We start from the raw sequence: 15,943 nt of genomic DNA, 5'->3' as shown, positions 1-15,943 counted from the left end.
AGCTGAAGGGAATCAATCTAAATTATCTCCTGGAAGAATCTAAAGCCTTTTCCTTCTCTAAGACCTTTTCTGAGTCCATATCTGTATGTATTCCTGTCAAATAAGTTGTTTTTCTTTATTTCCAGATGTGCGCAGTGATTGACTGCTGCTTCTTGGACATGGCATTAACAGAAGTCTGTCTCTGGCTGCCAAGCAATACCCACACACTTATTGTAGATCTCAAGCAGCCAAGGGTGTTGCCAGCCAGATGCCTCTGGAGCTGCCTCTCCCCCCATGTTTCAGACCTCAGCAGAGAAGACAGAGTGGGGGCTGCGGGAAGAGAGTTAATAGCTCATTTTCACACCCGCCTCTAACTAACCTCACAGAGGACACTAGCACCCTCTCCCAGCATACTTACTTAGGGAAAGAGAAGTCAAATCCATTCTTGGGGTGGGTGGAGGGTCGGGTGAGAATGTGATTGAACTCAGTGGGAAAATTCCCACATTCCCACATCCTAGGACTGACAAAGTCATGGCCAATTTACTCTATCCCAGCTGGATAGTCAAACAAACAAACTCTCTGCCACAAAGTCAATGCCAACTCACAGAGGCCCTACAGAATAGGGTAGGACTGCCTCTGATAGTTTCCTAGACTAGAACTCGTTATGGGAGTAGAAAACCTCATCATGGATATCACAGATCTCGTCAGTCAGCACCATCCTAAGAACCCAGTGGGAAAATATCTTCTCTCAGGGTAGAAAAAATAGTGAGATTTAGTATTGATGCTACTGGTGAATTTTCTTTTTTCAGTCCACAACACCCAATAAATTTGGTCTCTCCCATTTTTTTCCTTTAGTACTGGTACTCTCTGACTTATATATGATATATTCAACCACATTGCTTTAATGGCCACGTGTGTGGGAGGTAGGGTGAGGTGGGGGAGGGCATCCTCAGTACATTGTCCTGGTAGGACATGGGGAAAACATTTGAATTGCAAAGATATGCTCCAAGAATTTGGTCAGGATGATATGATGGAAATGATGTCGGTGGGGCGGGAGGGCGGATTGTCCTTATGGAAAGAACAATGAATTTAGAATACTGATCCTGAAACCGTTCATAGATCATGCAGAAGGTGTGCCGGACACATCAAGACCTCATAGATTTGAAGTGGAGAAAAGTACCGAGGAAGAAGGAAATAATGAGGAAGATAAAATAGAACAAATGTCAACAAAATTTATGGTGGAAGATAAGTGCTTTTATTTTCCTCAGCTAAATCAGAAATTTCAGTTTCTTGAAAACATGCACCTGAATGCTGATCATTTTGTTAGATGTATAGGCAGAATTTGGAAGTATCAAGATGTTATTGGGAAATATATTTTTTTTAAAAAGAAAAAGTCCATATAGACAGCTCTCACTATTCTTTATAACTATGAATGCCTTGCCCAGGCCCAGTGATTTTTCTGGTAATATAATCTGTTAATACATATTATCTTCGACAAGTGATAATTTATACATTTTTAAAAGTATGTATGTAGGTTTTAAAATATATCTGTAAATTTATATGTAAATTTACTAACCCCAAAGACAAATAAAGATAACATTTGTAAAGACAGTAAAAGGTAATTATAATGAGAATTAAAAAAATAAAGTATTTGGCTTATATCAAAATCAACTTATGATGGAGCTGCTGAAATGGAACTCCACCATATTTTAGGGATTACTTGCATCTGGTATTAAGTACTTAATAGTGTGGAGCATTGCAAATACATGTGGAATGATTTCTATCTTTACTAAGAGGGAATACTCCGCCCACCACCACGCCCCCCAAAACAGGAAAAAAGCTCCACTGGGCAGAGCTTTCATAGTACCCATTATTCCCACTAGGTGAACATCAAGCAAATAGCTCTGAGTAACATCTCCAGTGACATCGCCTCAGAAGATTCTCTTTGGTCATAGTGAATGTTTCATATCTAAGTGTGTATTTCAAAACAAAATCAACAAGACTTGGTATATGCTTTGATATGGAATAGGAAGGGTGATAAGGGAACTCAGGATTATGTAATTGGACATTTTAAATGGATGGTAATTCTATTAACTATTATAGGTGTAGAGGTATGCTTTAGAACTGAAGTTAAATTTCAGGTTGACAGGTATCTATCTGAATTCAGGAAATGATGCTAGGAATGAGCTGGATTTTCAGATGGTAGAAAGATTTTGGAGTCACTAGATTATGGAAATCAAGGATAACTGTGAGATTCCCAAGGACTATGTGGCAAAATGAAAATGAAAGAAAACAACCATTTAAGAATCAGGCAGAGGAGCATGTTCCAACAAAGCAGACTGCTAGAAACAAACAAACAAACAAAGACTAGCCAGAGAGGTTGATACAGAATGAGTTTTTGTTATCAGTGAAGTTAGGGTGTTAAATAGCTTAAGTCTGAAGACAAAGGTGGGTGTATAAGCAAATGTGGTGAAGAAAGCTGATGGTGTCAGGCTATCAAAAGATATAGTGTCTGGGGTCTTGAAGGCTTGAAGATAAGTAAGTGGCCATCTAGCTCAGAAGCAACAAAGCCCACATGGAAGAAGCACACCAGCCTGTGTGATCACGGGGTGTCAACAGGATCAGGTATTAGGCATCAAAGGCCCAGAACACACAAAAAAATCATATTATTCTGATGGAGGGATAGTGTGGGTGGAGATGCAAAGCCCATCTGTAGGCAACTGGACATCCCCTTACAGAAGGGTTGTGGGGAGGAGAAGAGTCAGTCAGGGTGCAGTATAGCACCGATGAAACATACAACTTTCCTCTAGTTCTTTAATGCTTCCACACCCCTCCCCCCACTATCCTGACCCCAATTCTATCTTACAAATTTGGCTTAGCCAGAACATGTTCACAGGTACAGATAAGAGCTGGAAACACAGGGAATCCTGGACAAATAAACCTCTCAGGACCAATATTGAGAGTAGCCATTCCAGGAGAGTAAGAGTAAGATGGGGGGAGAAAGGGAGAACTGATCATAATGATCAACATATGACCCCTCCTGGTAAGGAGGACGGACAACAGAAAAGTGGAGAGGGGAGACATCAGTCAGTGTAAGACATGAAAAAATAATAACAACTTATAAGTCATCAAGGGTTCATGAGGGAGGGGAGAAATGAGGAGCTGATACCAAGGACTCAAGTAGAAAGAAAATGTTTTGAAAATGATGATGGCAACAAATGTACAAATGTGCTTGATACAATGGATGGATGGATGGATGGGTGGTGATAAGGGTTGTACGAGCCCCAATGAAATGATTTTTTGAAAAAAGAAGTTTAAGTCAGTGAGACTGCAGGTGGGAGTGCATAGTTCTATATTTATAAAGGTTGTATTCTGTATAAGTGGGAATATCTAGATGGTATTTTTTAATGCAAATATTCATTGTTAGGTGGTGTTGTTAGGTGATATTGAGTGGGTTCCAACCCATGGTGACCTGATGTAAACAGAATGAAGCACTCCGAGTCTTGCTCCAACCTCACAATTGTTTTCATGTTTGAGCCTACTGGTGCAGCCATTGTTTCAATCCATCTTGTTGAATGTCTTTTTCTTCTTTGCTCTCCCTCTCCTTTACCAAGCACATTCCCTTTTCCAGAGACTGGTCTCTCCTGATAGCATGCCCAAAGTACGTGAAACGAAGTCTTGCCATCTTGGCTTCTAAGGGGCCTTTTGATTGTACTTTTCCAAGACAGCTGTGTTTGTTCTTTTGGCAGTCCACAGTAATTTCAGAATTCTTTGCCAGCTGCACATTTGCAAGGTGCATACTCTCCTTAAGTCTTCCTTGTTCAATGGCCCGTTTCTAGGTGCATCTGAGACAACTGAAAATGCAATGGCTTAGCTGAGGTGCACGTTAGCTCTCAAAGTAACAAGCTTGCTTTTCTGCTACTTTGAAGATATTGTGTGCAGCAGATTTACCCAATGTGACCTGTCAGATGATCCCTTAACTTTTGCTTGTTAGGCAAATACCATTGTTGCAAATAATGCAACCAGAAACGATTACAATATAGAAGTGGATGGAAAGTGATGAAATGGAAGCAATTGTTTGACTGATTGGCCAAAGGCAGTTTTTCTATAAAACAGAGGATGCTGGAGGATTTTTTTTTAAAAAATGAGAAAAGCATTTGTATATATAAATGCTGACAAAAGGATAATAGGGAGGACCATTTTGAAATCAAATGTGTGGAGGAGTTATAAAGAAAACGAGGTCTCTAAGAAGGTGGGGCTGGATAAACCCACAGCATAAGTAAAAGAATTAGCATTTTAGACAAGGAGAAAAATACCGACTATTTGGTAACACTAAATAGGAGCAATAACGGGCATAATTAGAGGTATAAGTGTAACGGACAAAAGTCTTAGGTGTGCTATTTTTCTCTGAAGTGAATTGGATATGGGGTGAAATTTTCCTATGGAGTACAAGAGAGTTGCCAGACAACTGTTAAGATCCACATATTACTGCTTGGCTGTGTTTTAAAGCCATTGCCCTCTATGGTAGGGATACACAGCTCTAGTAAAAATGTGGAGATATTTGCGGCTGGAATGCGATTTGGCCCATGAGTCAAGATAGCAATTGAAGTGAGAAACAGATCAAAATCAAACCTGGAATATATAAAAGAGAGACTGGTAGATTGGGGGTGGGGGACACGATGTAGGGGGTTCTTTCTATCACTCTCTTTTTCCAGGAGACAGCGTAAGCACCATCCCCCACTACCACAAATTATGCAGGTGAGTTTCCCACATTTGGGGAAATTGCAGGGGTCAGCACATCTGGAGTGCAATGGATAAGCCTTACCCTGGGAAAACTATCGTTGGGATCATGGTATCTCCCCTGCCAGGTAAGTATGATGTAGGGTGTTCTATGGTGGTAAAGAATAGGTGAAGTGGAGTCTGTGAATGAGAACGTGGTTAAGAGGTGGACAGATAGATAGTTGGGTAAAAGTTCATAAATGAAGGGGTTCTTGGTAAGACCAAGGTCTAGACTCTAGAGTATAGTGTGTTGGGTGGATGACTGGTAGGAGTGGAGTTTTAGGTCACTTGAGACAGAGAACATCTCCCAGTAACCTAAAAGAATAGGCATTGAAGCTATCCGGTGCGATGGCTAGACATGCATTTGAGCGAGGGCACATTTCCTGATTCCAGGGCTTTCTGGTTGAGAGGACGAACCACCGAGAGGAGTAAGGAGGTGAAATCCCAACACATCAGTTGGGAGGAGGACCTGGAGGAGCAGCTTCGGATCCCAGAGATGGAAGCTGTGACCCCAGAGGCACGGTGGCAGGGGGAGCCGGGTGCGTGGAGGCAAAGGGAAAGAACAGGTCACCAAGTGCCTTCGTGGTGAAGACACTCACGCTACAAGTTCTTTAGCGCCTGTCCCTGAGTTTTTAGACCCTTAAGAGAAACTGCACTCAACACCCACCTGTGCTCATCATGAATGGGCAGCGAGGGGAGAGCACCTTCTGAAGACATACCCGGTGGGGTGTTGAGCCACCAGCCCTTTGGCCAAGCAGCAATGACAGTCTGATGGAGAACGGTGACAGCTCAGGGCACCCGAAAGAGAGACCAATGTCTGAGTCTGTCTTGTACTTAAAGACAGAGACGGCCCTGCTGGCCACCCGCAGGACGTCAGCCATCGCCCCAAAGGCAGTCTCCATCAGTAACGTGATTTTGCAAGGACGACAGGGCACCGAGATGGCAGTGAGCCAGCGAAGTGCCGATGTCCTGCCCGCACCCCTGCCAGCCGCCAACAGCTTGCCCTGGCTTCTGGAGCAGATCCAGTGGCGGCAGCAGCCGCAGCTGGAGCCAACTCCCAGAGCACATCTGAATCCAGGTGAACATGGGCTTCCCGGTACCCTCCACTCAGGGACTCAGGGGTGGTGGACCCTGATGCGCAGAAGGCCTTGGGCAGGCACATGGCGCAGCAGGTGTCAGCAGCCAGAAGGTCTGAAGCTGGGCTTTGTCTCTGGATGCTTCGAAACAAGCCAACCTCCCTTCCATGGCCAGCTCCATGTAACTGCGATTAATGACTTTCACTCTGAAGCCTTAACTGTTAAGGCCTAAGAGATGAGCATGCTCCCGAAAGTCCTGTTCCGGCTACCTCAGGCCCCAGGATCCGGGCTCTCCCAAAGCCTTTTCTCTAGGGTGGCATTTGGCCCATCTAGGAAAGGGGATCCCCCAATACCTCTGGGGTGGGTGTCAAACCGTGACAAAGCTGTGCTCTGCAAACACACATGTCCCGGCAGCCTGCCCACTTTTGCCTGGAGCCACCTCACCTATGTCAAAGTGGCGATTCCTGGAGCATTCGTTAGGACCTCAGCCTTGTCCCCCCGCTGGTGGGTGACCCCCTTGTCGGTGGCCCAGACCGGGGACTGGCTGCACAGCACAGTGGGAAGTCCACTGGTCTGAAGCCCTTCGTGTGCAACATCTGTGCCCGAGCTGTCCCCATTAAAGGCAACCTGAAGGACCGCTGCACGACCCAAGGGACAAACAGCTTCCTCACTTCCTGGAAGAAAACCAGATTGCAGTCAGCTGAGAAGTGACAGGGAAGGCCAAGGATGTAGACAAAGCGGAATCTAGAATCTTATTTTTTTTCTGTTTGTACTGAAAGAACCCACCTCACCTCCTGTGTTCCCCCACTGCCCATGTGCACATGATATTTACGGTCGTGACCACAATTTCCTCCAGCAGTCCTATGATCATGATGATGTTACGCTGCTTTGCAGAAAATAAAACAAAATAATTCCTACCAAAATGCAGACTAGTACTTTTCGTTTGTTTTTAAGTTTGGAAAGAAACAGGTCTTGCCACATAGCTTTGTTACTTGTGACAAACTCTGTTTCTAGATCCGTTGTTTGAACCTAGTGTAGCTGTTTCCAAAAACTGCTCACCTACCATCTCATGGGGGAACTCCTGGGACTTCTTTCCCAAACCTCCAGGGAACACACATCTGATGTATCCAATCTGGGGGTGGGAGGGGTGGCGACTGGTACTGTGTCATGCATATAAGGAGACAAGGTCTGCTGGCTTGTCTTAAAGCCTTGTTTTCTGTCCCCCAACTCTGTACCAGTCTTCTTTTTTCCATTTTGAATGTACTGATTTTTTTCCCCTTGACACACTAAGATTGCAGAACTAGAAGATTCCTTCAGCCTTAGAGTCCTAGATGAATGGGATGCTCTCAGTTTTCCTGGAATTGATGTGTGTGTAGCTGCTTATTTAAATACAGTTGGCTGGAGCCTGGAGAGTGCCTGCCACTGTACCTCCCCATGCATTCCAGAGGCCAGGACAAATGGGGCACCTGCACAAGGCTCTCGGGGGATCTTATTTAGCTCGCCAGTGCTATTCTTTTAAAGAACCGGGTTTCATATTCCTGGTTCACATAGTGGTTTTGTTCTCATTTCCTTGGTGACTTCTGTCAACTTATTGTGAAGCCCCCCTCACCCCCCCACAGCCCACCCTCCTGCCCTAGTATATTGCAGGAAGCCTGAGAAATTGGAAGAGGCAAGTTCTGAGTTATGAAAGTTTTCATTTATCTCCCTCATGTATTATTTAAAAATGTTTGTAGCCAGAATCTCTATTTTCCTCTTTTAATTGATGGTGGGCCACTTCCCCAGACACTGTGTGGGAGTCACTGGACCTTCAGGATGTTTCTGTTGTTGGCTTTTTGTTTCTTTGAATCTCCTTTTAGTGTGTGTAAGAAGATAGCAGTACTAATACACGAGTGATAAAACTGTGCTCTCGCGGTATGAAGAGACTCACAACTCCCTGGCAGAAAAAGGACCCCCTTGGTGGTGAAAGGGGGCCCCCACATTGAAAATATGCATGGAGACTGTTACCAAAGAAGCTTCTTGTCCCTGTCGTTCTTGCACCTGACCCCTTAGAATAGAAGAAGAAGAAGAAGAAGAAGAAGAAGAAGAAGAAGAAGAAGAAGAAGAAGAAGAAGAAGAAGAAGAAGAAGAAGAAGGCTTTTGTTTCATTTTTGCCAGGTGGTGCCTTTTCTGGAATTGAAGTGACCATGAGAAGGGTCCCTGTGTAACGGAGGGGGTTGCTGATGCAGAGAACACACCACAGGCTGTCAAGTGTAATGATGCCCTGTGAAGGTATGTCCTACAATGAAGCTCTGTAGTTGTATCCCTCCCCAAAGCATGTATTTGAGATGAGTTGTTTAAAGGATTCAGGCAATGAAGGAGTGTGGCCGGAGATCAAGTGGTAACCTAAGTGAGGAAGCACTTATTGGCATCGTCAAGTAAGATGAGTTTCGAAGGAGCAAGGACAGAGGCTCACAAGCAGAGCACAGGAGAAGGAGGAACTGCGGGCTGCATCTTTGAGTCTTGGAGCTTGTGAAATGTGGGAGAATGATTGGCTTCTATTTGAGAGGGTTATGGAGGAGGGAGTATCTTCTCGGGAGAGAACAAGAGTTCAGTTCAGACTGGAAAACAGAGGGACTGACTGTTCAGGGAATTTTTAAAATATATAGAATGTGCTTACTATGAAAGGTTTGTGAGCGATGAGCAGGAAGACCTAGGGGCATGGCCAGGGAAAAGGCATGTAGTAGAACACAGACGAGAGTGTAGAGACTCCAGGTCACCTGAGGGGGTGAAATGCCAGGGGCGGAGCAAACAGCACAGATACTAGTGAAGTGAGACTACTGGGTTCAGTTAGTCACAAGTTTGACTTAACAGTTAGTGCCAGGATTAAGGTGGTTTAAGGAGTAGAAAATTCTTGAATCACAGAAGCCATCCTCAGCCTAGAGTGTAATTCTGAAAGGATCTTAGACCTTGTGGGATGGTCAATATACTGTTTTTATAAGGAGTCAATATAGTTAATAGAGGAGAATCTCAGAGCTTCATGCTCTGGTACAGGGTGATCCCAGAGAGTAGACAGTAACTGGGTCATTTTATACTCAAATGAGGGTGAGGAATGCAGAGTCAGGCCCAAAGGTGAGACATAAGTCTGAGAAAGTATAATTTGTTATGAGCCAATCCTCAAGTGTTAGTCTAGGACCCAATTCCAAGCACCATTATCTTTAGAAAACATTAATTAGTACCAGGAAAGTTTATTTTTGGTGTTAAACATTGATGTTCTAGCTAGCCTTATATCTTAGCTCAGGAGAGTTGATGGCCAGAGAGTGAAAACAGCTAATGGTCCCCAAGCAAGCCTGGTTGCATTGAGCCTGAAAATATGGTAGAGAAATATATATAAAAAAGAAGATGAATAATGAAAATAAATGGTTTAAGAAAAATAAAATAAAAAAGAAATGGGCAGCATGGTCACAGGGCACTAACCCACCCAAGGTGAGGGTATTGTTTATATCTCCACAGGGAAAGAGGGGCCCGACTTCAACCCAGTGCTCCAAGGTGTGAATGCAACATGCCAGTGTGGACTAGGGAATCAGTGGAGAGCACTGAGGGGCTGGCCCCAATCCCAAATACTAAGTGGACCACTGACCGTCCCCCCAGAAGAATTTATTTCAAAGGCCGGCATTGAATCTGTAGCTCCGGTAGAGGGACATATCTGATCGGAGCACACAGGAGCTGATGAAGGGGGAGAAGGAGAGAGTGAAGCACATCCTGGCCCACCAGGCTTTGAGGAGGATGACCCCAATTAGAGCAGCCAGTCCACAGAGAGGACCACACGGCCAGTCCCACTATGAGACATGACGACCCTCACTGACCCATAGCTCTACAGGGGACAACACCAGAGACAAAGTGTGGGAATTGCTCTCGATCTGATCCCGCCACATGGAGGCAAAATACTAAGGGGGTGCAACAGAACAGCAAGGAATGGAGTTGTGAGGTCCCCAGAGAATGCTGAAGGTGGACTTTGGGGACAGGGAGTGGTGCCCCAACAGACTGGACTGGACAACACTCCTAAAGGCCAACAAACAATCCTTGAATTAACTACAAGCTTTTCTTTCTTGTTGTGTTTTGTTTTTTTGTCATTGGTTTGTTGTTGTTGTTTTGTTGTATATTGTTGCTTGGTTTTGCTCTGTCTTGTTTTTGTGAATGTTATGATCTCCATAGGTCTGTCTAAATAAGATAGGCTGGATGAACAATCTGGAGGGGAAAACAACAGGGCTGACAGTTCCGGGGGACATGGGAGAGGGAGAAGTGGGGAGAAAGTTAGTGGTGTTAACAAACTCAGGGGCAAGAGAACAACAAGTGATCCAAATTGGTGGTGAGAAGGGGGTGGGAGGCCTGGTAGGGCATGATCAAGGGTAATGTAACAAAGAGGTATTGCTGGGACTGAGCATGATAGTGGGACAGGAGGAAAGTCAAGGAAAATAGAGGAAAGAGCTGGGAAGCAAAGGGCATTTATAGAGGTCTAGATAAAGACATATATATATGCAAATATATTTATATATGAGGATGGATAAATAGATCTATGTACATATATTTATAGGTTTAGTATTAAGGTAGCAGAAGGACATTGGACCTCCACTCAAGTACTCCCTCAATGCAAGAATACTTTCTTCTATCAAATTGGCATTCTATGATGCTCACCCTCCCGACACAACCACTGAATAAAAAGCAGGTGAATAAGCGAATGTGGTGAAGAAAGCTGATGACGCCCAGCTATCAAAAGATATAGTGTCTTTGGTCTTAAAGGCTTGAAGGTAAAGAAATGGCCATCTAGCTCAGAAGCATCAAAGCCCACATGGAAGAAGCACACCAGGCTGTGTGATCATGAGGTACCAAAGGGGTCAGTTATGAGGCATCAAAGAACAAAAGTCCATAACATTGTGTGCTCACCTCCCTGATACGACCACTGAAGACAGATGGGTGCATAAGCAAATGTGGCAAAGAAAGCTGTTAGTGCCCGGCTATCAAAATATATAGTGTCTGGGGTCTTAAAGGCTTGAAGGTAAACAAGCGGCCATCTAGCTCAGAAGCAACAAAGCCCACATGGAAGAAGCACACCAGCCTGTGCGATCACGAGGTGTTGAAGGGATAATCAGAACAAAAAAATCTTACCATACTGAATGAGGGTGGGAAGTGAGGAGTGGAGACCCAAAGCCCATTTGTAGGCCACTGGTGATCCCCTTACAAAAGGGTCTCGGGGAGGAGACAAGCCAGACAGGGTGTGATGTAGCAACGATAAAAAAAATACAATTTTCCTCTAGGTCCTAAATGCTTCCTCCCCGCTGCACTATCATGATCCCAATTCTACCTTGTAAGTCTGACTAGACCAGAGGATGTACACTGGTACAGATAGGAATCAGAAACACAGGGAATCCAGGGCAGATAATCCCTTCAGGACCAGGGGTGTCAGTGGCAATTCTGGGACGGTAGAGGGAGAGTGGGTTGGAAAGGGGGAATCGATTACAAGGATCTACATGTGACCTCCTCCCTGAGGGACGGTCAACAGAAAAGTGGGTGAAGGGAGACGTCAGACAGGGAAATATATGACAAAACAATAATTTATAAATTATCAAGGTTCATGAGGGAGCGGGGAGCAGGGAGGGAGTGGAAAAATGAGGATCTGATGCCAAGGGCTTAAGCGGAGAGCAAATGTTTTGAGAATGATGAGGGCAATGAACGTACAAATGTACTTTACACAATTGATGCATTTATGGATTGTGATAAGAGTTGTATGAACCCCTAATAAAAAGATTTAAAAAGAAGAATGCATGGCACAAAATGTTCATGTGAGAACAAGGGATTCACACAGAAGTAGGGATGTGATAATTACAGTGAAAATATCAAATGACTAACCATATTGAAAAGGGGTGGGGGATTCCCGCTGAGAAAAAAAACATAGACACAAGGCATAGCTTAATTTACTCAGGAAGCCAGGGAAGAGATGAAGGGACCCTGAAGAAGCCTCACTCCCAGACTTGGGAATATATAGTTTACCAGGGAAAAGCAGAGAAATGGTGCTATCCTTATCATGGGCCTAGAATGCAGTACCAAGCAGGATCAATATATTGCTGTGGGAGAAGCAAGAGCATGGAGAGTGATTTGGGGTGTTCAGGACCCTCTGAAACCTGAAAGTGAAATGCTACACTAAGAACCAAACTCCCAGACCCCAGTTTCCACCCCAGTTCCTCACCTCTAGAAGTATATGAAGTCTGCTGGCTACTATAGGAAATGATACCAAAAATAAAATTCACACTTACCTCAACTACAGGCAAAATGGACTCAACGGACAAAAAAAGGGCCCAACATCAGATGAAGCATCCCAGGAGTAAGAATTACTTACTTCATTCGTTTCTACTCTTCTATCCATGATGCTTAGAATGCAATAAAATAAATTAAGAAACATATGAAATACCCAGAAGAAATCATCCATTGTTAGGACACAAAGAAACTAATAGAACTAGACTCAGAGGTTATGGGGTTCCAAAGGGAAGTGAGCAGAGACAAGGGACGTCATGAATTCCAAAGATGATTGGGCGGAGACAAGGGGCATCATAGGGCTCCAAAATGGAGTCGGTGGAGACAGGGCCTTCATGACATTCCAAGGATGAATGGGCAGAGAGCTGCGAAGTCATGGGGTTCCAAATGAGAGCGAAGAGACATAGGACATCATTGGCTTCCAAAGGGGTGGAGACAAGGAGCATCATCTGGTTCCAAAGGGGAGTAGACAGAGTCAAGGGGCGTCACGGGGTTCCAAAGTGGAGTGGGTGGAGACTAGGGATGCTATGGGACTCTAAAGTGGAGAGGTCAGAGACAAGGACCATCATCGGGTTCCAAATATGAGTGGGTGGAGACAAGGGGCTTCATAGAATTCCAAAGAAGAGTGGGGGCAGACAAGGGGCTTCATGAGGTTCAAAAGGGGAGTGAACGGAACCTAGGGGCATCATGAGGTTCCAACGCTGAGTACAAGGAGACAAGGGGTGACATGGGTTCCAAAGAAGAGTGGACAGAGACAGTGGATGTCATGGAATGCCAACGATGAATGTGCAGAGACAAGGGAGGTTGTGGGGTTCTAAAGTGGAGTGGGAGGAGACTCGGCTGGCCATGGATTTCCAAAGGGTAGTGAGCAGAGAGGAAAAAAAAAAGAACTAGACTCAGAAATGACTAAGCTATCAGAACTATTAGACGAGAGAAGATCTATAGCATGTCAGAATGAATGACACATTGCAACATCAAGAAGGAAATTAGAAGAAAGAGATCAAAGGAGGAAATAAAAACCCAGAAATACAAAGACACTTTTAAGGATGCAGAATTTCTTAGACCGGCTCATCAATAGCTGTGATACAGCTGAAGAAAGAATTAGTAAATTTGAAGTTTGTTTAAGAAAACATTTTATTTGAAAAAGTAAAATAGAGTAATAAGCAAACACAAACCTCAAAAAAAAATCCTAGAGCTCTAGCGACATAAAATAGTAAGTTATGGGTATAAAGCCCAGGGAGAGAGGAGAGGAAATGTGGGTTAAGAAAAATAGTGGTTGTGAACTTCCCTAATACTGAAACACATCAAACCAAAGATCTAAAGTCATAATATCCAAACAGAGTAATTTAAAAATACTATATAAACAATAAAGCCAAAAATTGCCAAAAATCAAGATAAAAAGAAAATCTTGAAGGAGCTAAGGGAAAAAAAAGCATACTACAGAGCAACAATTAAGAATTACAACTCTCTCTCTCTCTCTCTCTCTCTCTCTTTGTCTCTGTCTCTCGGCTCACTCTCTGGGAGACATTGTAGCTGACAAGACACATGGAGCTATGCGAGTGACCTGAGCTAGAGAAGCCATGTGGAGACCCCTGCCAGCACTAATATGCTTACACTGTCACTGGATCCACAAGACTTCCCAGCAACTGGCCTGTGATCTTCCTGCATTCGGCATCATTGCGTGTGTTTTGTGAGTCTGAGGAGGAGTTTGTAGACTGGTATCAGACATATCGGACTTATGGACTTGATCTGGACTGGGCTGGGATGTTTTCTCAAAATTCAGTTGCTCTTGTATGCAAAGTGCTTTCCTATACCAAAAAAAAAAAAAAATTACGGTAGACCTTTTTCCCAGAATTTATTCAAGGTAGAATACATTGGAGAAGCATGTTTTCTGTACAAAAACAAATAAAACCATAAATCCAGAGATCTAGAGTCAGATTTCTGTACTCATATTATAAAATGAAGGTGAAATGAGTACTTTTTCAGACAAACAAAAGAGATAATTCCCCTGACGTAATTCTTTGTTTGTTAAAAGATGTTCTTAAGAAAAAAGAAATGGGATACTCAAGAACCTATGAATGTGTGCGTATGTGTGTCCGTACATGTCTGTGTGTAAATACAAGAGTGCATTAACAAGTTTGCAGAAAACAAAAATTAAAACACAACATAATTTCTCCATGACCTTATTTTGACATTTACTTTTAATTTTTCCTTAACCATTTCATTGGCATATGATTCACATATCATACAATTTAATAGTTCAATCACAAACGTTTTGGGGCCCCCTTGTTTATGAAACATAGTAAAAAATAAAGTTGATATAAAGGACTACCCCAGGTGTTCGAACAACTCTAAAATGTCATATATACTGTCTGTCACTGAGTCAGGTGCTCCTAGGGCAATCCAAGTCGGCTTGCAAATCCAATTTCTCCTTCGGACTCTTTCTCCGCACAGAGAAAGCAGAATGCAGATGGAAAAGGCATATGGAATAATTGTGTAGCAGAGATGTAGAGTATGTGCCTTAATTGAAGAGGGGAATTGTAAAGATAAAATCCATACTGCACTCACTCCTCACTTACTGATAGTTAGGATCCAAACACTAGGTCATTAGGGAACATTGGCACTATGTGAGGAGCAAGGGTACATGGAAGAAATCTTGAAGCCTGGACTATTGGAACTTCTCTGTCCCTGGCACCACTATGCTCTGTACAGCAAGGCCCTGCCTCCTGGGCTGGGACTTGAATGAACCTAGGGCTTGGGGTTGGACTAGAGGTACAGTTGGTGGCTTTGGGGCTCAGGAAACCATAGTGTTAAGGATAAAGACAGTAAGTAGAGGTTTGCTCATACTCTACTCCCCACCCCCCGGCATCTCCTCTGCAGCCCTAGCTGGCTGCTTCTCTCACACAAGCCAAGGAGGACCCCTGTGGCATCCTGCTCACCCTAGAGGGGTTGGAATCCGGGGTTGAGAGCCTGATGACTAATGTCTGCTCAGAAAAGGAGTTCTTTTAATTTTTCCTTAACCATTTTATTGGCATATGATTCACGTATCATACAATTTAATAGTTCAATCACAAACTTTTTGAGGCCCCCTTGTATATGAAACATAGTAAAAAATAAAGTTGATACAAAGGACTACCCCAGGCTACTGAGGAAGATGGAACAACCAGCTTCTGCTAAATCTCCCAGGCCCTGAATTAACCCACAGTACTCTAGCTGCTGCAGGATTTCATTCTTACAAGATATTTGAGTAGAAGGAAGTGGCAGCAAAACATCCCCTGCCACTGACTCTTCCTGGCTGCCTTTGGTCCCTCTAAAGCCCTGTTCAGAAGTCCCTTATAATCTATCTTAGTCACCTATTCCACATGAGGTGTTGTGACAGTGGCAGAGGGTAGGACAGGCAATAGGCTTTCTGAAGAGCTGACTGTTTTAGCTACAAGTCTGATAGACATGGGCTTGGATCTAGGCATGGTCTGAAACCCAGGTTAATGTGCAAAGTAGTAGAATAGCAGATTTTTTGTTATTGTATAAATCCAAAAATTCAGATAAAAAGACAGTTGATAAATTAGGAGACAGTATTTGTTGAGTGTGAAAGAAACTGGCTGCTATGTGTCACCTGAAATCATAGAGCCTTTTTCAAGCGTCTTTTGGCACTGGACGATTTACCCTCGTGTTAGTCTGGGTAAACTAGAGAAACAAACCCATAGACACTCATATGTGTATAAGACAGAGCTCTATATACAAGAGCAGTTGAATATTGAGAAAACATCCAGTCCAGTCCAGATCAAGTCCTTAAGTCCAATCTTAGCTTATATGTCCAATACCAA

General features: G+C 43.7%; 1 non-coding gene across 1 annotated transcript; it reads right to left on the bottom strand.

The window, feature by feature from the left end:
- Window positions 1-4,691: 4,691 nt before the first annotated feature.
- LOC142437987 (U1 spliceosomal RNA) lies at window positions 4,692-4,855 on the bottom strand. Its single transcript, XR_012782480.1, has one exon. It is a non-coding gene; the product is annotated as a U1 spliceosomal RNA (small nuclear RNA).
- Between the last annotated feature and the right edge of the window lie 11,088 nt (window positions 4,856-15,943).

Source organism: Tenrec ecaudatus, chromosome 1, assembly GCF_050624435.1.
Source record: "Tenrec ecaudatus isolate mTenEca1 chromosome 1, mTenEca1.hap1, whole genome shotgun sequence".
Taxonomy (NCBI): domain Eukaryota; kingdom Metazoa; phylum Chordata; class Mammalia; order Afrosoricida; family Tenrecidae; genus Tenrec; species Tenrec ecaudatus.
The sequence above is the reverse complement of the archived record's forward strand: the minus strand, read 5'-3'. Positions and strand labels throughout refer to the sequence as shown.